This window comes from Tympanuchus pallidicinctus, unplaced genomic scaffold (genome assembly GCF_026119805.1).
Source record: "Tympanuchus pallidicinctus isolate F22 unplaced genomic scaffold, pur_lepc_1.0 scaffold1, whole genome shotgun sequence".
In the NCBI taxonomy this organism is placed as follows: domain Eukaryota; kingdom Metazoa; phylum Chordata; class Aves; order Galliformes; family Phasianidae; genus Tympanuchus; species Tympanuchus pallidicinctus.
The window spans coordinates 103,983,460-104,009,301 of NW_026294618.1; the positions used below are offsets into that span (position 1 = coordinate 103,983,460).

At 40.9% G+C, this 25,842-nt stretch overlaps 1 protein-coding gene and 1 non-coding gene across 5 annotated transcripts in view; both read right to left on the reverse strand.

Annotated features, from left to right (window-relative positions):
* The window catches only part of MACROD2 (mono-ADP ribosylhydrolase 2), an 835,077-nt gene that overhangs the window by 457,317 nt on the left and 351,918 nt on the right, over positions 1–25,842 (reverse strand). The gene's annotated exons all lie outside the window — the stretch shown is intronic.
* LOC128090187 (U2 spliceosomal RNA) lies at positions 3,234–3,425 on the reverse strand. Its single transcript, XR_008210829.1, has one exon. It is a non-coding gene; the product is annotated as a U2 spliceosomal RNA (small nuclear RNA).

Here is a 25,842-nt window from a genome sequence, read left to right on the forward strand (position 1 = left end):
GAGTACCACGTTTAGAAGGAAAGAAATTGTAATTTTATCCTGGGAGGCAGCTTCACACACATGGGACAAACCTTTACCTTATCTGATTCATATCTGTTCTCTAATGGTGCAGGGTCTTACTGTACAAAAAGTCATTCTAAAAACACCCAGCTGCTATTGCACATAAATACTGCCTTCTTTTCTCTGGATAAAACCTTTTGGAGGGAAATTGCTAACTTGCTTAAGGCTTGTTTTTCTCACATCTCACATGGACATGCCTCAAGCACTCCTATCAAATTTTAATCACCTATGTGGAAACATCTACAAGTTCAACAAAATTCCGCTGCTTCTGTTCTGCTATTTTGGTGTTTTAATTCTGTTACTTCATGCAGCAGAACGAAGTTTGACATCAGTACAAAATCTCACAAAACATCAGTTTAACTGTAGTTTCCCCCTTAGGAAATGCATTCCCTTGAGGATAACTAATGCAAACCATCTGAAAGCCCCATTTCAGCTTAAAACCTTCTCAAAGAATGCCATTCTCATAAAGTCAGTGGCAGCATTATGATTTGTCTGAGACACAGAAGTGTGGGAATTTTTTTTTGTTTTTCAATTGTGTTAAAAAAAAATACATTCAAAAATTTAAAAAAATATCATATTAAATGAAAATTTAATCCAAATTCAATAGCACTGACTCCGGAACAAAAGTGTGATAGCATCATGCTGGAGACAGACAATTAACATTCTGCTGGAGATGGACGATCCTTATCATTTGCCTTCATTGCTTCAACAACTTTTTATTAAGGCAGTGGCCAATGCTGTAATACAAAGACAAGAGTCCATGCAAACATCCAAAAAAGGATTTCACAATAACATTCAGTGATTCAGCGTATCAGAAGCTGATGCTGACTTTACAAATATCAAAGCCTATCGTGTTGCAACAAATTCCACCAAACTAATTTATTAGAATGCTAATTGTTGTTTTTTATAGCAGGAGAAGGAAGTCACTTTATGTATCAGTCTTTGAAGAGAATCTTGGAATCTTACCTATGTGTTCCAATTGTTAATTGAGTAATGACAGTTAATTCCGGACTTAGGGGAGCAAAACTTGCAAGATACAATTTCTACAGTCACACAGTCAGACACACTTGATCTCATAGGGGCACACATGGATGCAGACTGATAGCAACCACGAGGAAAGCGGCAGCACAGGTAGTCATCTGCAAAGCAGCAGTCATTTCCTACAACAGCATTTTAAGAAAGCTGCAGAGGAAGAGGCAGCGTGCGGTTCTATCAATAATCAGCCCATGCCTTCCCATGGCTCTTGCTTGCTCTTTCTATCAGGAACATCCTCCCCCCAGCGATGAGCAATCCCCCAGCAGCTGAAGGCACCAATGCATATTCCACAGACGTATTCCCATGCATTAGCTCAACCTTTGCGTTCTCACCTCCACATTTTCAGCCTGTTTACAAAGAAATGATTCCCTATTGCTAACCTCCCTGCTTTCCCCCCCCCAAAGCAATGAAGACACTTCTTGTATGCTGGACACTGTCATGGCTTTAAGTAGTTTGTTGGGCCTTGAGCTGCCCTTCCCTCACCTGGGTGAATGTAACTCTCACAATATTAGTGTTCTCAGAGAGAGAAAAGAGAGAATCACTACTCCAGGATAAAAATGCTTTTAGCTAAAAGAACTCAGCAATCAGGAAAAAAGAGGAGCAATCATTTTGTTTGTTCCCGTGACAAACAAAACCTTCCATGCCAGTAGACGCCATATATTGACAATAACCTGTAAGCAGAGTAGCACACCTAGTAATAAGGTGGCATTATGCTGCACTGGGTTTCTATCGTGCAGATGTTATTTTTTCATTCTAGGTAGAATTTTGTAAAAACAAAATGTTGTGTCTTTCCTCAGACAGCAACATTAAGAAGTCACAATTAATTTGCATTGTGATTTTTTCTCCCAAATCATCAGCTTTACCTAATATTTCCTAACTTAAATACGGAGGTCATAAATATTGACAAGGGTATCACCAATCAACTCAAGATACAAGGGATAGAAAATGTGGGGATTTTATGGAAATAATTGTTTTTATTTTCCTTCACTGCAATTAATTCAATATCCAACCCACCACCAAAAATGTCACACCAAACCAACATCACTGTATGGTCTATTCATTAACCATGGCAGGTCAAATAATTTAAAAGTGAAAGGTGGCCAGGTAATGAGACATAAGTGGGGGAGCTGATTTACAGTGACACGGGTACCTCCTCTCCGGGTTACCTCACATATGCAGTAAAAAATCCACAGAGGGTCAAATTCTTATGTCACTCAGAAAGGATCGCCATCACTCCCCATCTGAGCTGCCCTCATTTTACTTCTAATACAACTTCCAATTTTCACCCTGTCACTTTCACTTGTCATTTAGTGGTTTGATTCTGTTTCAAAAGATGTTATAAAGCCTGCTTGTCATCACCTGCTGCATTACATAGACCTCAGCAGTAACTATGTCACAGGCCAAACAGAAACAGCTCGTGTTAGCCACCCACTGACTCCTACATTCAGGAACAGTTCTGGACCTGCAGTTTATAACAGGGCATAAAATGGCATGAGCTGGTACTTAATCAATCAGAAACGTTTCAGTTAACACCAACTCTGCATTGCTTTCCACACTTTTCAGAGTAAGTTTTAAACACTTGTGGCAGCACTGTTTCCTCAAAGGTATCCATCATGTCTACTCCTTCCCCATGGCCTATAACGTAACCCCATATTGCATGATGATGCAGGATGCTTCTTTGGAATTTTGGAGCTATTACCAATTGTTCTTTTTGCTTTTATTTTTTCCTCAGAAAAAACAGCACCTGTAAGAGTGGTCAGTGAAGACCAACAGCAATGCTGATGCAGTAACTCGCGCCTCAGCTGGGATGAGACTGAGTAGGCTCACTGCATCCTCTCAGTACAAAGGCATGCCCAGTCTGGAAGATATAATCTGATGTTCCAGGGTTGGACACCACAAAATAGTTATTAATATGGACTGAGAAGACTGTGAAAACAAAGCTGAAACGCAGCCAGAAGTGGCTTTTTGTTTGTTTGTGTTTTAACAGAAAATGTACTGAGGTTAAGGGAAACCCCTGAGCTGAAAATAAGCAGAGATTAAGAGAAAACTTTAGAGCAGCGTAATCTCTGCTTGCTCTGTTCCTGCTCTTCCCTTCACACTCATTTATGGTCATTTGGGGACTTGTTAATTTTTTTCTTTTTTTTTTCACAGCGTTCTAGAAACACAGCAATAGCCAGCTTCACGCAAGGAGAGGATGGTGTAACCTCCTAGTACATTTCCCAGTCCCCAAACTCATTTAATATAAAATCCTCAAGTTGAGGACATAACAGATATTAAACTGATAAAAACATATGCTCCACTTGATCTTTGCCAAAAGGTCAAGAAGCAAACACAAGTCAGCAGACTCGATGGTTCCTTGGTCTGACTCAGAGAACACACCGAGACTGAATCATTGTAGGCTTTTATACCACTGCAGCAACAATTATTCAGCTTTATCACTCAGATTTATTTCAAGAAACTCAAGAAAGGCTACGGACCCCAAATAACTCACTCCAAGGTTTTAATTAGCTCGTGACTTTGCACATGCAGTAACTGCAGGAGCCATTCTATGCACTCGTTTATACTGCTGTGGGTAACATCTTCAGCACAGCAATTTGGAGAAGCTACCAATGCCACGTCCAGCCTCCCCAAACACTCCTGACCTGGTTTGATCATTCCTTTTACTGTCAATTGATAAAAAGAGAAACAACAACGTTCCCCAAACACTATAGCTACCTTCTCGTTCTGGAATCACCATGGGGCTAGTTTAGAATTTTCTCCCTATGGGTTAGAGAACAACAAATCTCAGGCGCATGTGCAAGCTTTACAAATATCATACAGAAATACAAGAACTGCTTTTGGCGAGGGAAGAAAAAAAGTGTATCACTAAATTCAGGAAAGTTAAGAGAATTTTTAATACATAGCATACAGAGAACTACATATTGCAGTTTCTTAATATATTTCTTAATAGTTGCTGGATTCATCGCAGTACCTCCCACAGTTATTCGAAAATCCCATCTCTATCTTGCCATGGTGTGATTTTTACTCACTCGAACTCTACGATAAATTAACACCAACACTAAGATAATACTGCTAAAACCACTGCGCACTTTTGTTATAAAAACACGTTTCGAAAAACCATTCCTGAGCATGCAGGCTAAAAATATCCTTTGATGTTAATGAGTAATAACAAAAGATGTTTGAGCAACCTGCAACAAGACAGCAATTTCTTCAAAAATGACTCCAGTTTTCAAGAGCACTTTGTAAACAACCATGTCAAACCTTATATTTTGATAATGAGTTTGCATTCCCAAATAGGAATTATAATCACTCATTATTTATGAGAGTAGAACAGTAGGTCAAAAGCAAAAGGAAATGTATTGCCTCATCAGAAGTATCTAGCTGGTACTCCGATGTTGGTATTCCAAGCTGCACAAGAGAGCCAGCTAACTAAAAGGTAATTGTTTTAAAATAGAGCACTTAGTGAGTCTGTATCAGCAAATCTACTGGATTTTAATGAGTTAAAATATTGTAATAGCATAGCTTTGTTCTTTAGGTTAATCACCTTTCCCTCAGGCTCCAAGCAACATTTAAACATATGCTTAATTTGCTATTGAAGTCAACAGAACTTGCAGTGAATGGTGGAAGTTAAACATGCTTAATGAGATTTACTGAATCAGAATGCGTAAAAACTGATGTGAGCGGATCCGAAACCCAAAGGCATCAGCCAAGTCCACCCCAAGTCCCCCTAAAGACACAGAGTCTTCAAAATGATACGGAAAAGAAGTTACGGCACGTCTACTGCACATCTATACTTCTGAATCACGTATATAGCAAAACAACAGCAGAAACACTTGAATGTGCCCTAATACTAATGAAAGCCTTTATGAAATTCTGTTCGGCACCACTGCTCAAGCAAAGCCTTCTGATGTGAGACATTGTTCATTTGTCTCATGTTTCCAAAGGAAGACGTCACAGAACTGAACTACTTCTATCAGGACGAACAGGAAGGGATGGAAAGATGGATTTTACAAATACACTTAGCTACCTGGAAAAGAAGCAGTGTAATCCAGCATTTGTACCTTGTTTCATCGATCATTAAAACAAACTGCATAATCCTCTCCAACCTGCAGAGGGACACCAGCCTTACACTACACGATGCTCCTTCTCAGATTAAAGGAAATTACCTGCCTGCCTCCAAAGCCCCTTTTCACTACCAAAGATGGCAGCAGTCTCGTTTCACAGATAATAACTCATGCACAATATAAAACTGTTTTTTCATATTTTCTTATTTATCTAGATAAGTGAAAAATTAATTAAATTATAACTAATTAATGATTTCCTTGACACTAAGGATTAAAAAAAGGACTTGAGTCCAAGAGAAAATTCTTCAGCTTTCTCACCTACTATAAATGTTCAAATTTGACTTTTCATTTTAATTCTTTCTCTCCTAGCTTAGATGGAGGATCCGGTTCTGGCACTAACCCTCAAAGATACTTTTATTTTTCCTGATCACAGAAAAAGCAGCAGTGTATTGGAGCTACTTTTACCAATTTCTCTAACAACCACTATCACCCACCCTTTCACTAAGATGCTGTCAAAACCAGACATCAGTTGAAGACAAAATACTGCAAATTTTAAATCTGAAGAAAGCAACTGTTACTTCAATGTGGCAATCAATCATCAGCATGGAAGGAGTTAATCTTCCTCATTCCCTTTTTTAAAGATTAAAAAAAAAGAGAAGAAAAAAAAAAAGGAAGGTACAGCTGTCACTCAGGTGATGAATACAAGCTGCTAGCCTTTCAAACAGCAGGTACAGCACTGGAGCTCTGAATTAATTAGCATTCAGAAAGCCTAAACACCACTTGATAACTCTGCAAGATAATTTTTGTCCCTTCCTGCAAATTAATACTGCCATTAAGATGAGCAAGGACACAATGCAGATTATAATTGTGCCCATTAAACAAAGTTTCACAAATAACGAACCAGAGGTTCCAGCCAAGAGTGCAGCAAGCCAGCAAAGCATTGCTGCAAGTAACGTACAGGAATTCATCTTCACTTTTTCACTGCGTTCACAGAAACACATACAAGAATTCCTGTGTACATGCATTGAATGTTCTCTGCAGACGAGCGCAGGCTCTCCAAAAGTTCAAGTTTCTAAATGTTTAAGCGGCGGCTTTGTCTCAAAAGCATTCAGGCTGCTTCCGTGAGAGCCCCCATTCATATAGGCACGTACACTGAAATTACAAGCTAGCAGTTAGCCCCTGAAATTACAGCATCTTAAAAAACAAGGCCTCTGCTAAATGCTGCTTCAGCACTGCATCAAAGTCTAAACAACCCGGTCTGAAAAACCTTCCTCCCGTGCATATAATTTGATTTAAATGACGAGCATACTTAAAAAAGCACAAAAATGATTGATGTCGGAATTTAATGATGTTTAATAAGTGGCCATCTGTCAACAGTCAAGGGCTAAAAAAGAAGCACATTATTATTCCCCAAAAGATTAGAAATATTGATGCTAATTAAAAGGCACATTATCATTATCTCAAAGTGATGTCTAAACACTAATCAGACTTCAAGTCCGGCAAAGAGGGAGGGCAAGACCTGTGGATAGCAGCGCTCCCCAAATGCCTCCTTTGGGCTGATAATCTCTGCGCTGGTGCTGTGATAGCATACACATCTGAACTTGGCAAGGGCTAGGTAAGTCCTGGCTGGGCGGGCGAGAAATTAAACCCTGACCTGAAGCAAGGAAAGATTATTTATTTTTAACTCACGTCCTTAGAGGAAATCTTTGGTACATTTTTACAAAATATTGCAAAAGAGAAATATGCTAAATGTGGCATTTGACTATTTTTTTTTCCAATTTGCCATACACGATATTTCAAAGCAAAATAAAACTTGGCGTCGTGGTGCCCAAACATACAAACAACTGCACCATACTAAACTGTGAAGTACTGGATAGTTTTATTTGAGAAACGGATTAGCATCACACACGCATAAGGGACCTGCATGGAAAAACAGGACTGAAACTCACATAACAAAACTGTGCACATGGGTTTTGTGAAGCACTGTTGACCATTTGGGCCTTTGAGAATTCCCTCCATAGGTACAGGGCTGCTTCAGATCCCCATGCTCATTGCTACAGAGGAAGAAGGTACACACAGGTAGGTGGTTCAGGCTGCTGTTAATGTTTGCCTGGAGCTCTGCCTTCGACATTAATAGTAATTTTATTACCTTCTAAAATGTGGCATTTATTGACATTTTCATAATTCATCGTGATCAGAATCTCTTTTAAGCAAACAGACCTCTGCTAACCTCAAAATCCATGCTTCATGTTTGAACAGAAGCAGCCAGCAGCCCATAACATGCTTTTCATCTTAGTATGCAAAAAGCTGACAGAATCCAGGCTTTCATAGCTTGCAGAGAAGCAAAGTTGCAGGGCGTTGGCAAATGTTTCCCTACCCCTGGGATACAAGAGATGCGAACGCAAGATCTGACTGATCCCACCTCCCACGTTGTGGAAGCCATACGTACAAACCCAGCTATAGCTATACTGGCTCTATAAGCCCTGCACAACATCTTACCAACTTTATGGGGCTGGTCAAACAGTGCCATAGTGCCAGAGGAAAGGGGCACCTGAGCAGAGAAGAATAGTGCTCAAGGTAAGCAAAGCACAAGTAAAAACAAAGAAAAATCTAGACAGGGACAGCTGGGAAGAAAGTGAGTATGAGAATCATATTCAAAGTATGGGAAAATGGCAAACCGAAAGCATCACAGCTGGTGCAGCCGAAAAGCAGAGCTGCCTGGGCAATGGAGGCCTGGGGCATGAGTGCCCATACATAATTAAGACCAGTCTTTTTGTTGGTTTTTTTTCTGAACTTGTAACAGCAAGCTTTTTCACCTGTTAAGTGCCACTATCAAATTACCATCCCCACAGTGCAAAGCCACCTCTGGTCTTCCTCCTCAAGTCAAGGAACCCATTAATCACTGTCAAGCAGAGCATTTTTCTATTTTTACTTGTCATTTTCAAGCCATCGCTTCACACAGGTGTGACCTCTGATCCTGATTTTCTTTCCAACACTCCCCTGCCGTGCTCTCAGAGTTCTGCGTTATCTCCTCCCTAAGAAATATTTAAAAACTTAAGAAAGATGTCCCTGGGTTTGATTACCCCATTCCCATCTTACTCCTTGATCCTCAGCATAAACACTTCAATCATTCTGGCATTTTCATTGACTCAAATTAAATGCAGAGCGAGTAATTATTTCACAGTCCCCTTGCCCTTTCCTACGCAGGCCTTTTGCCTTACACAATGACAAAGGATTACCTCCCAGTTCCTTAAAAGGCTCAGATACTTCAGATATGCTGTAGGTATGAATCTGACATGAGGGGACTGAAGTAAACCTTGTGAAGCTTGCCAAGGACTAATTATTAGCAATTACAGTGCTTTTCTAACGTTGAGCTCCACTGCTCAAACACGATGCAAGCCATATAACCATGCAATTGTTCCACTGATTAACAGGTTCCTTGGGGTGAGTATGAGCACTGGGTACAGATCTCTTGTACTTTGCAGCATGCTCCATGTAAATGCTGGAGAAGTGATACCCAAAGGGAAATTCACAACGCTAAGTCAATTTGAAACAGCAGGTTTAGACAGACACAAAGAGAAATGGAAAAAACACCATTAGTATCTAGCTTACGTTATTTCATTCCATGTTCTCTGCATTTGTTTTAAACTACCACCAAATTCTTGATTCTTTGTGCTTCACAGATTTGCCTTCTGACTCTACGCGACTGTTATACATTGTATAGCTGTCAGAGCAGAAGTGGAATGCATTAAAAGCTGGATAATTGTGAGCTGGGGCATATGGCACCGCCGAGAGTGTAGGAGTTGGTGGGAAGAAGGGGGTTTTGTTGTGATTTTTTTCAAGACTCCGGATATGACTAAAGCTTTTTCCGGTGGGCAAAGAAAATATCCCTTGTTTCTCTGTTTCTCCACAATTTCAAAACTTGCTTGCTTTTTCCTCCCCCCCCCCCCCCTTTTTCTTCTTCTAATTTACACGAATAATTATAACAAACCTTCATTCTAGTTCTCCTCTCCCAAGAACACACATTCTTAAACGGCATACTGAGGCTTAAACAACACTGAGGCTTTTGCAAAAAGGAACAGAAAGGAGCTCGCTGCTGTGAAACACGTCAGACTTCATAGCTCACATGCATTGAAATGACCAGCACAGTTCGCTCTTCTCAAAGGTATTGCTTCAAGCTGATTGCTGACTCAAGACAAGAACACAGCTCTGGTCACAGCGAGTTTCTGAGTATTTTCTCTGCAGCTGCAGGGTATAGAGGCTTTTCTGTTTGTTTTGCTTTTTTTTCTCCTTCTTCATATTCTGAAGTACAGTTTGGCAGCACCAGGCTGAATTCACTGCCAGTTTCCTAAGGCACTGAATCTCTAATAACACAAAGCGCCGACTATCTCCTTGCCCAATAAATAATCAAAATTTTGCACCACAATCTTCCTTAAAATATGACTTTTTGTTTCTCTCTCTCGGTTGCAGCTAATCCTTTCTGTCAGCTGCATTTCATCCGTAACAAGGCTGCCTGTGACACGTTGGGTTCCAATGCAACTCTTAACAAATCCCCCATGCACAGCGCGGTTCACAGAGTGCACGGACAGCAAAAAGGACCGCGGAGACAGAGCCTCTCTTCTCTAATGGGATCAGAAAGGCTGCGCTTTCACAGGGAGGACGCTCACCAAATGAGCGGATGGGAGAGACGGGAGGCACGCTGTCAGGGAGGTCCAGGCTGACGTACTGCTTTCTGGGTGCGTGAGCAGAACGCAGCGTTCACGTTATCTGTATCCTTGAACATCTGTCGGGTTGAATTATTGGCCACGTGTTTATGGCTGTCATGCTGGAAAGCTGACCCAGGCGATGCCTGCTTCACACTCAGCAATTTTAAACAGCTTTTTCCAAATCTTTAGAGACTGTTGTCATTTAACTCGCTCTCTAGAACTTGTCCCTCCTTTTGTCATCTTCTTTTCTTGTCATCTACTTCAATGTTTCACTCATTCACTTTGCACAGCGTGTCAAAAAACAGCCCATCAGGCAACAAAAATGGGACAAAGATTCATCGAGTGTGAAGTATCAGAGGCTTCCTTTGGTTTCACCAAGGAAATAAAAGGAATAAATAGTGACAGCTGTTTGCTCTCCCATTTCCTTGTTTTTAAAACACCCTGAGAGTCTCCTGCCTGCCCCATCTTATATGCAAGGTGCAGTTCTGGAAGGGAACAAGGGAACAGAACGCAGTGTGCTCCCCTCTTCCTAAAGCATCCTCACTAAGCTCTCTTGCAACCTGCTATTACACTACGCAGCCGTTTTCTTCTGCTTTCCCAGGGAAAGCTTCCTTTTCATTGCATTTTCATTCATTTCTGCAAAGTCAAGAGGCTCCATTCAGTCAGTGACCCAAAGTGCTGTGCAGGCTGCTCTTGGGGGGAGCCAAACTGCTGACAACTGAGAGATTACAATGGCCACGAAATCAAACGTGACGGTACCCAGCTTCATCTTGTGAGATGCCTGCGACAAAGGGCGCGCATGGCTGCCTGCATGCCTCATTCTGCAGTGGAGAGAGCAGGATCACATAGAGGAGGGGACTTGGGAAAAGCCTACTGTATATATTCTGTTCTTGGATCTCTTGGTGCAGCAGGACACACCTAGGCACTGTGGCAATGGTAGCTCAAACCACACCACTTTAAATCTTTTCAGATGTTGCAATGTGTATCACCTCAACAAATTTGCATTATGGTGTTCATAGTTACGTGATATTAAGGTCAGTTGAGGCACCATAAGAATACACCTGAATTTACCTAGGGCTTCCTGCTGCAATGCTGGTATTGCACCTCCATGGGATGCCTGCACTTGAGAAAATACTATTGCAGGCATTTTAAAAAAATCACATGCACGTCTATTAACTGTTTTTATACACAAAAATCCTACATGAACAGGAGGCACTCATTAACAACATACATTAATGGGCACAGATTTTTCCTCATGGACTCCATAAACGCTCAAATTATTGCAAGACAAATACTTAACCTTTGTGAAATCAAAAATGACAATATTTCATTCATTCACCTGTTATGATGAAACACTCGGGCCTATATTTTTGTGCATACATCAGTGCTTTTTCAAAGTCCACATGGGAAGTATGCATTTGTTTCCTGCTCTCTTTCTTATGCTCATAGCAATGCACATTTAGATTTATCGTATAATTGCTAACTAAACTCACCCGGGGAGAGTTTGCTGAGGAACACCCAGATTCCTGAATGAATGTTACTTGTTTGGGTGGAAGGAATTATCCCACAGGCACTCTACACACCTTGTAATTAGGTGAGATCCTCAGGACATAAAGAAAGAAAGAAAAAAAAAAGGGCACCTGAACAGATTTTTCCCAGACCACTGCCCACAGCCAGCTAACAACCGAGCAAAGAAAAGTAAAGAAGTGCACTGACATCATGTACTACTTGTCCAAAATTACCAAAGTGCAATTTTTTTCTCTTGGCTGAACAAAGACGCCAGCATGTGTTATTGTTTCGGGGACACATTTATCTCTCAAACAGTAACCCTGCTTCACCAAATTATGTCGACCTATGTGCTTTATGTTTTCACATGCCTGTAACTTCAGCTGAACTTAAGACACCTGTTTGAATTTGTCTTTTTTTTTTTTAATTAAGTATGAAAGTAAAATTCCCTCCTTAGAGACACCTTACAACTAAACCACATCTCCTGAAGGAAGACATTAGTGGGAGGAAAAACACAAAAATAGCACGAATTCCATGCAATGATCAAAGGAATCAGCTTTACAAGGCCTCTGGTGATGTTAAAAAGTCCTCCAGGACTACACATACGTAAATAAATTAACATTTTGTTTAAATGTCAATCAAAGATCTTTCAATTCCAACCCAGGTCAGCTGCTTTGGCAGCTGTTGAAGTGGTGACAGTCCTTACACATGGGTTAAGGGGCGGAAATGCCTTTCAACCTTCAAAACATCTGAAAATCTTAAATTTTCCTCCTTTTAAAATTTATACAAAGTGTTACATTACAATGACCTGGCACAACATTCCCAGTTCTTTTCTCCACCTTTTTCCATTTCAAAACATTGGAGATCAAGATCCCAAACCGTTCACTCCGGACAGCAATTAGTGCAACTTCCTTCCATTACTCTATATTGCTCATCACCACCTCCACATTATTCTTCAGATAGAGCTTTACAGGGTAGTGGCATAATGCAAATTGTTCAAGAAAAGCAGGGAAGGAAAAACGCTGGCATAAAACCTCCACCATCAGATTACAGTGAGCTCACAAAGCCTTCTGTTGGGTTACCCTCTTCATCTCGCGAAGCCTGGAGAGGCATCTCGCCTCTCCAGCAGCATCGTGTGAGCCTGGAAGCCTGATAAAACCACAGGACTTCCATGGCACAGCACTGCTCCTCAGTATGAAACTTCCTTTGTTGAAAAAGGCCTAAGAAATAGGGGCTGAAGCATTCCACGAGGGCCCATTTGGGATAAAGGTGGGAAAATTGAGGGAAGAAATGCACAAAAGGAATGCACAAAAGCACCATCTCCCTTTGCCATGTAAAAATACACAATCGAGTAGCAGGTGATAAAACAACAAAATAATAAAATCCAGTCTTCTTCACTGCAACTGAACAAATTCTGCACATAATCCCCTTCCCAGCACACTGGACATGTGTTTTAAACTGTGTCGCACATGATGGTTCTTCTAACGCTTTTAATTAAAGCACTACCAGAAGTTATAATGAAAAGGGATTACTTTTTTCAAATACACTAAAACCTCAAGCTCTTGTTATTTTGCATTCTGGTAAAAGGAAATGAACATTGAAGCCGCATTTTGGGATTTAAGATAATCGTAAGATTTTAAGTTGAAGGGCAGGAAAGGGACTTCATTTTTAAATTTGCTTTTAGCAGATACAAGCCTTCTGTTGCTTTATCATTGTAACGACTGTCATGTAAAATGTTATCCATTTAAACTCTCCCAACATTTGTTCACAAGCTGCATCTTCCCTCTGCCCCAATATAAATGACAAATACAGGCTCCCGCTGACTGAAAGGAAGCCAGTTAGTAATTGGCTTTATTGTCATTATTGGCTGCCTTGTAACACGCTCTGGATCTTGCTCTGAATGCAAAACTCTCAGTATCATCCCAGTTTTCACAGCATGCTGCCACGTGATCACTTGAAGAAAAGAAGAAAAAAAAAAGAAGAAAAGAAAGTACTCGCTCTTTGCAAACACTCCCACTCCCATCTGACAGAGGCATTTTCTCTTCTCCATTTTAAAGCTGGGACACGGGGGCACAGCAAATCGAAGATCAACTGCCTCTGCATGTGCAAAGTTGGTGGGTCCCCTCTCTAAGGCTATTTGGCACTTTCCAGTATGATGTGGGGTTCGGTGCATTGCTCACAATTTCAGCGGTGGCTGTGACAACTGCAAGATGCCCAGGCCTCTGTTCACATTAAAATCAGGAACAAGGACAGCAGGTGCTGTCTGCTTGACACAAGGGTAGCAGCAGTGGTGCCATACTGCAAGACAAGAACAGGCTTCTCCTTTCTCTGCAGAGCACCCACAGTTCTCGCAACAAAACCCAGCAGGAAGCTCCCTACCAGCACAAGGCTAAAGCTGTGTCACCTTCTGCAAACAAAACCTGTGGGGCCAGATATATCCTACCAGATACGTCCTATCAGATATATCCTATCTGAAAACTGAATTATAATGTTCATATACGAAGTGCAAAAATACACAAATAAGCTTAACTCCGACATTTGATGTGATGCATAGATTCTATATGTCATTTCTGGGTTTCGTGGACTGGGAAAGAAGACTGAAGTTCTTTTGCTGGGATTATTATTATTATTATTATGTATACTGGCTGCTCAACTTATTATTTTTAATATAACCTGGAAAGCTGAACTGAAATCCCACAGCTGAGCAGCACACTGATGCCAACAAGCATTCCAGAAGATCTGTTTATGAAAAATCTGGTACCTAAGCAGCTGAAAGACAGGGGTAACAGACTGTTTTCTGTGACAACCGGATGATATGTATGTGTTCTGATACCATGTTTCATAAAGTATTTTCTAACAGTAGAGAAAAATCCCAAGCTCAATTCCAGGTTCTTGATCTGGGTGCTGCATGTACTGCAGACCCTTTTGATGCAGCTCCATTTCTCTTGCAGCACGCATCTCTAAAACTTTAACGCCTCTGATGAGCGTGAGACAACACTGGTTTCCAGTGCCACATACCTTTCAAAACCTTAAGCAGACGTTTTACAAGAAAAAAACAAAAAGCTAGCCACCTTAAGAATTCTCAAATCCTCGGCAAAGCACTGGAGCTCTGCTTCATGACAAAAAAAGAAACTTTCGGGAGGTTTTTCACACAGCATTACTCTGTACTCATAAATGGTCTGCTTTCAAATGAACTTTTCTGGAAAAAAAAAGAGTCTGCTGGGGACACAACAGGCATTAGGCACATCTCGACCCAACAGGTGGAATATGCAGAAGTTAAAAGACTGACGAAAAGAATTCGGAATGAAGTTACAAACAGCGTTACCTCCTCCACCCTCAATTATTTATGTAAAAAGTTTACTTGGAGACCCACAGTAATACACTGCTCCTCATCAGGAACTGCGAGACAGAAAAGTCCCTGTTCTGAAAGGAAGTTGTGAATGTTAACCTTAAAATCATACTCCAATAACACAGCAGGTCAAATCCAACGAGAGCTTGAGTATCACTGTGCCGTACAAAGAACTACGTCCCACTACAGAAACAAACCTGATTTGTTGAATAGATTGGAATAAATTTGGGATCTAACCATAGTACAGTATAAGACAGAATGTACATTGATCACTCTGCCAGGTCACGTCATCCTGAAAAAGGAAGCCTGCAAGTCCAAGCACGCAATCTGTGCACCTCTGTGAGAACAAATACCCTATGTGGGATTGAAGGCTAGGACAGTATTTCTAATGGCCTTTTTAATTGGCACTAGGATGATTAATCGATGCCTTCACAGAACTCCAGGAGCTCTCATTACCAAGCAGCATGGTATCCCAGCTCACTGTGTGGGTGACCGTTATTACTAAATAGTCACCAGATCATGAGACGTAGATAAGATAAATTTTATACAAGTTTAGGAACCCTAGAAATTGAAGCCCACTACTGAGCCAGCAAGAAAATTCTGTTCCTTTCTTAATATACTATTCCAGCAGTGCCCATATGCTCAAAAAGAATGGAAAAGGCCAGTGAAAGAAATCCCAAACAAGCGAGGTATGTGCTAAAGACCAAACGCTGTGCGAGTGCGTGGTGCCAGCAGCAGGCTGGGCCGAGGGGAAGGGATGGCCCAACATGGCGGACGGGGCACTGGGGCGTTCGTTCCACTTGCTGAGGGCCGGGTGCACTTCCCTCAATACACACTGGGCTGGCTTTATTGCTCAGTACCAGAACGGGTGATAAAAAGCATGGTAATTGACCGTAAATTCAAGTGAGGGAAAATTCCTTGGCTCAAAGCTGTTCCTAGCCTGTGATGACAACACCACAAGAATTTTAAAGTCGACCATTTTGCTGCGTTGCCAGTTACCTTTCTGGGGACTGTACCCAGCTTGTTCACACACCTGTAACGAGGCTAATGGCCTTTGGTTATAGTCACCACTTTAATTGGCAAGACCACATCCAATTACACTCTGAAGATATATTTAGCCACTGCCCGCTATAAACAATCTCGGATAACATTAACACCATCTTAAATTCTATGAACGAAGGACTCATATTCTCATTAGAATTGTGAAAAATCTTCTTCTACAAACCTCCTGCCAGCCTCAATCCACTAAAAATAATAAAGGTATGTTCAAAATTACTGACCAAAGAAAATTTTGTTTAGGCTTACCAGATTTAGTTTACTATGCTAGTAATGGGGTAGCACTGCCACACTTCTCACTTGCCCTGATGATGCTGTCTAGCATGGCTAACTGTTTACAGCACATCACCCTTCTGTAAATGCTGGCCACAGCTCAACACAGACAGCCACCAGTAAGCCGGTGTCCCGAGCATTGCCCTGACCCTGCATGCTGAGCATGCCTCTGTAGCTTTGGTCTGCAACAAGCCCTGCACAGATCAATGCAGCAGTACAGACCGCCCGCCAGCCAGCACAGGAGAAGGTGTTACTCCCATCCTCAAGTATCATTTTCCCAATCTAGAGGCTTTTCACTAGCTTTCTTCCTTCCTTCCACTCCAGAAAAACGGAGGCATGGCTCCCTCTGAAAAGGATCTCAGCCTAACTGGAAGAAGGCAGGGGCTAGATGTGACAACCAGCACAAGGACACCTTGCCCAAATGCATCTCACCGAAAATACATATTGCAGTAATGTATTTTTCCATCTCATTTAGCAAGCTATGTAAAAGCAATACCAAGGAAAAACAAGCCAACCAGTCAGGTTGCTGCCAGGAAAGCACGCTTTTTAGCCGTGACAGTAACGCTCGAGTAAACTGGCTCTGTATTTCTGAGGGTTTTTCAATGCATTTGGATCATTAAGAATTAGTTTAAGTTGAACTTCTCTGGGAAAGAAACTAGTGTGTATCAATTTTATTTTAAATAAAATGAAAAGCTTAAAGTTGCATCATGCAACATCAGTACATGCATTAGCTTCCAGCTCCAAAGTAGATTTAAGTTTCACTACTGAGCTGAAGATATCATTCAGAAACAGATGCTGAAGTGTCATGAACAGCAACTATTTTACTGAACAAATGAACTTCTGCACAGCATTAACAAAAATTTAGACAGGTTAAATAATTGATGCGCGGTTCAGCATTTTTAGACAGCGTAAATAGCCATGCCTACAAATCACAAATCATGAGAAATTGCCATCTTTCTGGAAATGAGTATTAATCTCCTTGGAACACATCTCTGCACTCATGGCACACTACAGGCTTGCCCACATGAGGCTCATGCATTGGGAAAAAAAAGGGAAAAAAAGAACTGACACACATGGCACATTCATAAGAATATCTGAGCTGGTGAATCATAAATCCTGTTGGTTTTTTTTTTATTTTTTTGTTTTTGCCTGGAAGTACTGTTTACATAAAAAGAAAAAAGGGAAAAAAACAACAACCAGTGTGTCTATTTAAAAGCGATCTAGATTTTTAAATGATTCCTAATTTTGATAGCTACTCAGTTGAGCCATTCTTTAAAAAAAGTAATAGCACACTAACTTGTTTAATGAACCTTTGCTTCACATTTGATTTAATAAGGAGTTTGTAAAAAATACTATGATACAAATGAACTCAATATGTTCTCTTCCCTGGCCTCCAGTAGACAGAAAATTATATTTTCAAAATCCATTGACTTGAGTCAAATTGTCTTGCCTCTAGAATTTTTATGGTTTCAGACATTCCTGACATATGATTTTTGCTACCCTCTTATTAACTCTCTGGAATCATTAGCAGCATTTCAGCGTACAGGCGGAGAACGCTAAATTAAAGCGTAGATTTCAGTTTTTAGGCCCCAGGGCAGAGAAGGGTGAGCACATAACGGAGAAAATATGTTTTACTTCCAACTCAGATTGCCTGCGCTCTCATTACATTACCTCAGCGCCCTTTCAGCTTCTGTGTGAAGCGAAGGTATATTAAGCTTTGAAGGGAGCTCATTCTTCTGTCCTATAAGCTAAAGAAAGACATTTCTGGAGTGATGAGAACTGCTCGAGCTGGATGGAGAAGATACTTGAAAATGCCTCCTGGGGTTCTGGCTGTACAAGCCCAAGCATAATAGCAGAGAACTGGGGGTGTGGCACACCAGAAATTTATAACTGCTGGTGGACAAAGCTTTGTTATTGCCTTCAGAAACACCAAGATGAAAGGGAAAAACAACTCTGCACTGAGAGAGGAAAAAAAAGGTGAATGTGCACAATGGGTTTCTTATATATTAACCAGACAGGCTTCTATTGCTGTGGGACTTCTCATTCACGGAGCTAAGAGGATAATACTGTGGTGTGTCAGCAGAGCAAAGAAAGGACTTAGCTGCAGTGAGGAGGCTGGTCGGCTCCTGCACACCTTGACAAATGGCTAATTGCATCTGTGGGCTGTTTTGAAATGGCGAGCATTCACATGTCAGCTAAAGAAAAGCACAATGAAACCTGAGAGAAAAGGAAAAAGGAACAAGACCAGATCAGAGCAGGAGAAGGGAAAGGGAAGGAAAGGGAAAGGGGAACCGGAAGAAGAAGGGAAACAATAATAACAAAGAACAACCAGCTTCCTACCTCAACCCTCTTTCCCTTTCACAAGCATGTAAACTCCAGAATGAAGGATGAAAGAATCAATTATCTGAAGCCAGGATACAGAGAATAAAGCTCTGAACACACTCCAAATCAGGGATAAGAAGACTGCGTGGAAAGCAAAAGAGAGCTGCACCAGTATACTAAAAAACATAGCTAAGTGTAAGAAACATGCCTGTTGCATATGTTAGAGGCAGGAGCTCAAGTCCTTAATATTATTCATTAATAATTAAAATTGTTAGTAAAATGCCCTTTCCAAAAAGGCACTCAAAAAATAAACAGCAAGTGCCAGTTTGACAATATTCTAGTCTTTCTGCTGTATTCCTTCTATCAAATGAAAGTTCTCAGTAGCATTTCTTCAAGTCTCAGGGAAACATTCTCAGACAGCTCAGTGCTGCCTCAGCTGTGAAGGACATCCTCCTCTTGGAGGACCTATGCTACCACCACCTCATGGGAACCTGAATTATCTTTTTGTAGGGCAGGCACTCATCTTCACAGCACCTTCATCGGTTCACTTCCAGTCCGCAGATAATTACTGCTAATTCTGAAACAGCTGAAAATGCACAGTACAATTTCTGTTGGGACCAGCACGCTACGAGTGGCGGCTGTGAAAGCAGGGTGCCCAAAATATTTCAAATCAGTTTCAAAAAATGACTCAATACACTCTGCTTTTCAAAATACTGGCTTTTCATGCATTTTACAGTCTAACTCCTCTGAAGAAATAAATTCAATTAAAGAGGAAAAAAGGTACAATTTTCTAAAATAGGAAAAAGCAAATCAATACTTCATAAAATATAGTATGCTCTAAGATAATTAATTTTCCACAATATGCTCAACTCTCAACAGTGAAAACAGTGTAAGACCAAATTAATGACTAAATAGTCTACATACCAAGAGCAAGGAAACATTCTTTTAATCCAGTTAAATAGATTAAATGGGAAATGGTTTCTATGGCTGTCAAACTGCAGCCAGTTGGAACACCTTGGATTCGGAAGCCTACGGATGGCTCCGTAACTGTCTTTTCTTAAGGGTTTGTTAGAGGTTTCATATTGTATTAAAAACCTTTGTGAGAAGAAAAGCAACCTTTAAAGGTCCCATTCATTTGGACTGTGCCTCATTTCCATTATTCCCAAAGCTCACTTAGCTTTTAGCCGTCTCACTCTTTGCAAGGTCATATTCTTCTGTCACTTTACTCATTACATCCCGAGCTTCAAGATCAGCAAACACAGCCTTAAATGCACTCCATCTTCACGCTAAAAAAATCCTTTAAAAAAGGCGATTTTGACATTGGATGCCTGCAGTTTGACTCCCTCCTGCTTTGCAGTGAAATCAAGAATAATACTTCACTTTATAATGCTCACCTCGAGATTGCGTCAGTAATAAAACACTCCAAGCAGGGATCAGTTAGAACAGCAAATGGCTTTAACATTTCCAGTGAGCAAAGGAATTGAACCGTACTGCACTCCACATTGTCAGAACAAAGAGCAGACCAAAAGACAGAGATTAAAAACACAGATATATACTTCATGGTGGAATGTCTTGAAAAAGTGCATGTGTAAAGCTAAACTAGCTGCTACATAGCATAAGGCACTGTGGTTTTGTTAGCTACATCTTTAATTTGGCAGTAAGCGCAAGATAATTTCACCAGCATTTTTTTTTTTAAGTATTTCAGATCAGCTGTAAATTTATTCCCAAATCCCTACCATCATGCACGGATATACATGGGAAGTTCAAAAATACACAGAGCAAAGGAACGAGCAGAAAAAATAAAATCGAGTCATGAGTGCAATTTTATCCTGAAGACTGACAAGTTAAAGATAGCTCCTCCTATCTTTAGATCTCCTCCACGTGCCTTCAGCGCTCAGTTAGAACCTACAGAGGGAGGTGATAGCTGGTGAGAAGGCATGAAGGCCGGCTCCCGAGCTCCGCAAAACAGCCGGTTATATCCAAGTAATTCCTTTCATTTGTATGCGTGACTTTTAATCTGAGTCACCGGGACAAAAGAAATGCAAACAATTTCACGTCTGCAATTACATTCCCTACAGTCACTTTTCAGAGCACAGGTATGTCCCTCAAAGAAAAAGGCTCAGAAGTGTGCTTTCAGAGGCAACGGACTGTTACTAAGCTGAAATAGGGCTGCAAGCATCATAGGCTGTATAAGACAAGCGGTGTTGGGATTGGGCCTAAGAAGATGGAAAAAACCTGCTGATGATGCCTCTAATGAAGTCACTCCCTGAGCTCCAGGCCTCTGCTACTGCTAGCTCTATGCTTAGTCCTTGCTGAACATACATCTCTGTGTGTTTAGACCGTCCGGCCTCCATGTGTGTTTTAAACTTACATGAGGAGAAAACTGCAATATTATGTCTTTGATGCAGCAGCAGTGCTGAAAAAACAAAACCAACAACCCATTTTCTGAAAAACAGAGTTCAAAATAATACAGAACGATGCACTGAAAATGAAGAATCTATATCCCAATTTGGGTATCTGCAAACCTGAGCTATTGCAAGCACTGCTAATACTGCCAGCTACTCTCACTTGAATGTATTCATAAAAGGCATGGAAATATTTCAAATTACAGTATAGTGATGTAATATAGATGTATTTTTTCTATTCTGTGTATCTCTGTTTTGTAGTTACAGTGAATGTTTTGCTATATTTTATTCTTAAGATAAGCCTGGATATACACCAGCGTGAGGGAAAGTCTTCCTTTAAAGAACACAATACTGGAAAATGTAATAAAAAAAGAAACTTCAGGAAGTCCACAAGGATTTTAGTTCAGGCCTTTCTTATTATACTATTAAATGATTTAATGCTCACTCTGTGTATGAAGCAATGTTATTTATTGCATACCTCCTTCCAGAAGAGCACTTGAATATTTGTGGAGAAGTACAAATACACCATAAATTTCCCTGTAACTAACATTAAAAAAGAAAACAACTGCTTTGTGTTAAAAAATTACACACTGCCAAAAAATGAATATGGAAAAAAAACATCAGAATTGCTTATACTGCACCTGGACTGACACACCTCAACTACATTTTGTCCCAGAGTTACTGTCAACCAGCTTAAGTCACCGAGAAGTGAAAAGCTACATTAGTTTTTCCACTAGTCTCACATTCCTGCTCCCATAGACATATACAGCAAAAGTTTCCAGGTCCTATGCAAAAAAAAAAAAGGAGGTCAGGCTCCCATCGCACTGGTTTGGTACAGGTGACTGGAAAGTCTAGTATTTATTTAGCATTTTCTTGCTGCTGTAGCATCCTGAACCAGCTTCCTACAAAGGACTGAGGCTGGATTTGCACAGCTGTGGCCTGGAAAGCCATCGGCCAACTACCAGCAATACCTTCAGTGGCAGCAAGATGAAAATCCCAAACAGAGGACTTGCATAACAGAGTAAGAACAGCTCTTTCTTGTCGCTTATTTAGTCTGGTTTCACAAACCCTGACTTTCTGCTCAGGTTAGGTGGTGAAGGCTCAGATGGCTCAGTGACATCTGCAGGGTAATGGTGTTTCTGGGTGTATAAAGGAAACAAAGGTGACATTCTGAGCAACAAAACTCCCCCCCCCCCCCCCCCAACCCCCCCGGGAATTTAGTGGGATTTCTTCAAAGACACCTTGGGAGTTTGCTATCCAGACTGAATATGCTTCAGCATTAGAACTATCACTTGAATCACCAGCGCACTGCTGAATCACAAGCTGTAATTTCCACGTTAAAAGTCGTCTTGCTACAACTCATATGCTGTATAATCCGAGAAGCAGAACTAAGTAGAAGCAGTAGAAGAAGTTGAGAATAATGCACGCACACACAAAATGTCTATGACTGACAGAGAAAGTAACAGAAATTTCTTATATGACAGACGTATGTATTACAGTATCAAGATGAAAATGTCACTACCGCCTTGCAAGGGTGAGGAGCACCTTCACTCAGGATCGGCCCTATGCAAAGTAATTCTTACTAATGCATGAACTGCAAAATAGGATGGGCTTAACACCCACCAGAAAGAGCAGAGGGGGATCTCAGCTAGAGGGAACATGGTGGATGGCATCGGGCGTCCGTCCATCCACCCAAAAGCCAGGGAGGACACTGGGTGTTACCTGGAATGCTCCCATCATGCTAGAAAGCCTTCCCAGGAGGCTTGGGAAAGATAGAGACATAATGCTAGAAACTGGATTTTGGAGCTGAGCCAGGGCCCAATCTCATCCCCAGTGAAACAGTTTGAGAGTTTGAGTAGACTCAACTTGGAAGTGCAAAGTAGCTGGCAAGGAGACAGTTCCAGCAAAAGGAGCCTAAACTCAGACTCCAGCACACAAATGAAAACCAGGGTCTGCAGCAAATCGTTCTCAAGCAAGAGGATTAAGAAAAGCTGTAGCCCTTACCCAACCTTTGCAGTCAGAGACCAATAAATAGTATAATGATACAAAGGGAGCTGTGAATGTTGTCTTATTGTTAGGATATGTGTGACTGTAGTTCCTAAAAGAGCTTGGCCGTTCTACAGCTTATCCTGCTTAGCCAAAGGAATTATTTTCCCACTCTAAAGAGCACCCATTCATAGCGCTAACTTGTGATTTTTTAAGAGGGTCAGGTACTTAACTAGTTATCTCTGGGGAGGACAATTATAGCCCAGGATCACTTCACCAGATTCCTACCTGCCAGAGGTGACCGTCAGCACACGGAGCTGGGGTCAAACTCACGCTGAAGTCACGTTCAAAAGCAGATGGAAAATTCACTGATAAGAACTGGGTGCCCTTGATGTTATTAAACTTGTAAAATGAAGATTTTTGGACAGTTTTCACTCTACCTAAAGAACTCAACCTGTTCTTCTGATTTTCAGGAAGACAAATTACAAACTAAGTTTCTGAAGAACACTCAAAATCCAATAATTCACTCAGAGGAACCTCCTTAAGAGAAAAAAAAAAGTCATGAAACCTAACCCGAGGATTTGATTGGGCTGTAATTATCCTCTTGAAACTCAATTTTGCTGGCATCCCACCTCAAAAATGAGCGAAGCACAACATGATTCTGTGATTGAAACCTGTCTGCCGTCAATCCACATAACTGCCTTATACTTCACATGGACCTGCTCATCTTGTCAAGCAAAGAAAAATCTCATAATCAGTTTTAACACCCCGGAGCCCTTCCAATTCTCAAAGTAATATTCCAAACAGCTCAACTACAGCACAGTAACGCACAACTTGGCTGCCAACCTGTTGTAATGCTATGAAAGAGCAGAACTTGAGATGATAGAGGCCATAAATTTATAAAATCCTTTTAAAGCCATCTGTACTGCAGGAAGAAACTCAAATGAATACTTTGCACCTGTTTGGGTTTGGTTTGCATTGTTTTGTGGTTTGTTGTTTTTTTTTTAACCCGAAAGAACTGGGAAGCAACAAAAGGACAAGCAGTTATCTAGTGCTGTAAACCACGTATGTTTGAAAAAACAAACGGCACGCTCCTTTGGCCTGTACTGTGTGCTACAGAATGAGCTATAAACAAATCTGAACTGTGCTGGATCCCATTGCTTTAATTGTGTGCACACACATTCCTGCACATGCACAAGGCTGCTGGAGTGGAGACAGCCCTTGCCTGATTTCCTACCAGTCAGTCCCTAGAACAGCACCAAAAGGAGCCTTCGGTTACGCTAGAGCAGGCAAAACACTTCCATTGTTTTGGGGAAAAAACCTTCCGGGAAATAAAATTATACACTGCTGTACATTTATTATTAAATATTCATAAGCATTACTGATAATAATAATTTGGAATTACTAATGTAATTTTCTTACAGTCTGCAAGTCAAATACATACAATGAACAACTCACCCATAGGTTTGGGAGCACTCTCTCCTTGGAAATCTCTTTAAAATTTGCTTTTGATACTTTCATTTACCAGCCTATCCTGCGCTTTCTAACTGACTTTCCAAAGCAGTACTGCAAACAGTAAATGCCCCTGTTAGTTGAAATGTATGGGACAGAGAAAAAAAAATGAATTAAAATTGCTAACTGAACTATTAGCTTTATGTATAAACACGGTTGTATCAAAATGAGGGTCCTGGGACAAGGCACCCTATACTGCTGATGTTCTCATTTACGAATTCATACATCAAATCTTTAAGGAGAACATAGGAGAGTAAAACTGAGAGGAAAAGAAAACGCAAGTCAGAAGGCTGGAAAAGAGGCACTGTTTTAACACAGGATTTCCCACATCTGGAATCCAGCAGTGGGAGCCTGAGGTAGGGATTAGGTATTTATAATTCTAAATCAATATTTCAGCATAACAACAAACTATATCATCTGGCTAAAGAATGCCTTATTTAGCTAAAGCTTAAACATCTGTCACTAATATTAATATCGGCACATATCTTGTAAAGCTCCTTCGAACTTTCATCTAAAAGGAAGTTTAGTGCCAATGATTTCTGATATGATTCATAAAAAAATAAGCTAGCAAAACTTAGAGAGCAGTAAGGCTTTGGGGGTTGGCTTTTCTGATTTTTCTTTTCTTTTTTCTTTTTCCTTTTTTTTTTTTTTTTTTTAAACAAAAGCCATCAATTGGTGCCAGGCTCCAGCTCAGCTGATGAATGCATTGGCCTTCATATCACACTTGGGTTTCCCTGTAGCTCAGCCCTGCCAACCCTTTGCACACTGAGTCTGCTGCAGAGAGCAGTGGATTTGCCAAGCGCATTTCCCTCTGCAGAAGGGCAGTGTGAACCTTCCACATGAAAGGGCTGCGGAGGGGAACTCACTGAAGCAGCAGTCGATGCCCTTCCCAAGGCCTTTTCATGTGTTGAGTCACTTGTGCACACTGGGGTCCTGTAGCTGAACAGCCAGGTGTAAGTGCACAGACCATAGAATGGGCTGAACATGGCACACCTTCACTGCTTACTTATTTACGCCTTTGTGACTTTCACAATCAAGGAAGCAAGTTCACAGAAGACAGTAGGAAATGAATAAAATGGCAAGAGAAACAGGGGAAAGGCCCCAAGAATGAAAGAAAGACAAAAGAAATCTTGAGAATGAATAGTTTATGAGAGGTAAAGACATCAAGTTGCCCATTTGCCAAAGCATCCTCGTTTCCTAGAAATCTGCATTTCATTCCGAGCAAGATGCAATAAATCCAACTCAGTGGCTTCTACAAAGAGAGTTTGGTAAGGGAGGCAAAAGAGACTCAGTGGGGAAAGGAAAGCTGAAAATTCCTGTGGTCCTCTTAGAGAGTCACAGCATTTTCCCACTGAGCAATACCAAGAGCACAGGTTAACTGTGTAGAAACAAGCATGTGCTTAGTGCTTAATTTGGGTGCCATTTTAATGCTGTTCGGTAAATAATTATATTTCACCTTTGTTTGCAATGCCAAACTTCAGATTAAACCCTAAATCAAAATTCTTGCCAAAGAATGAAATTGAATCACATGCTCTGAAGCAAATCCCACCAGTAACACTCCGAGTAAA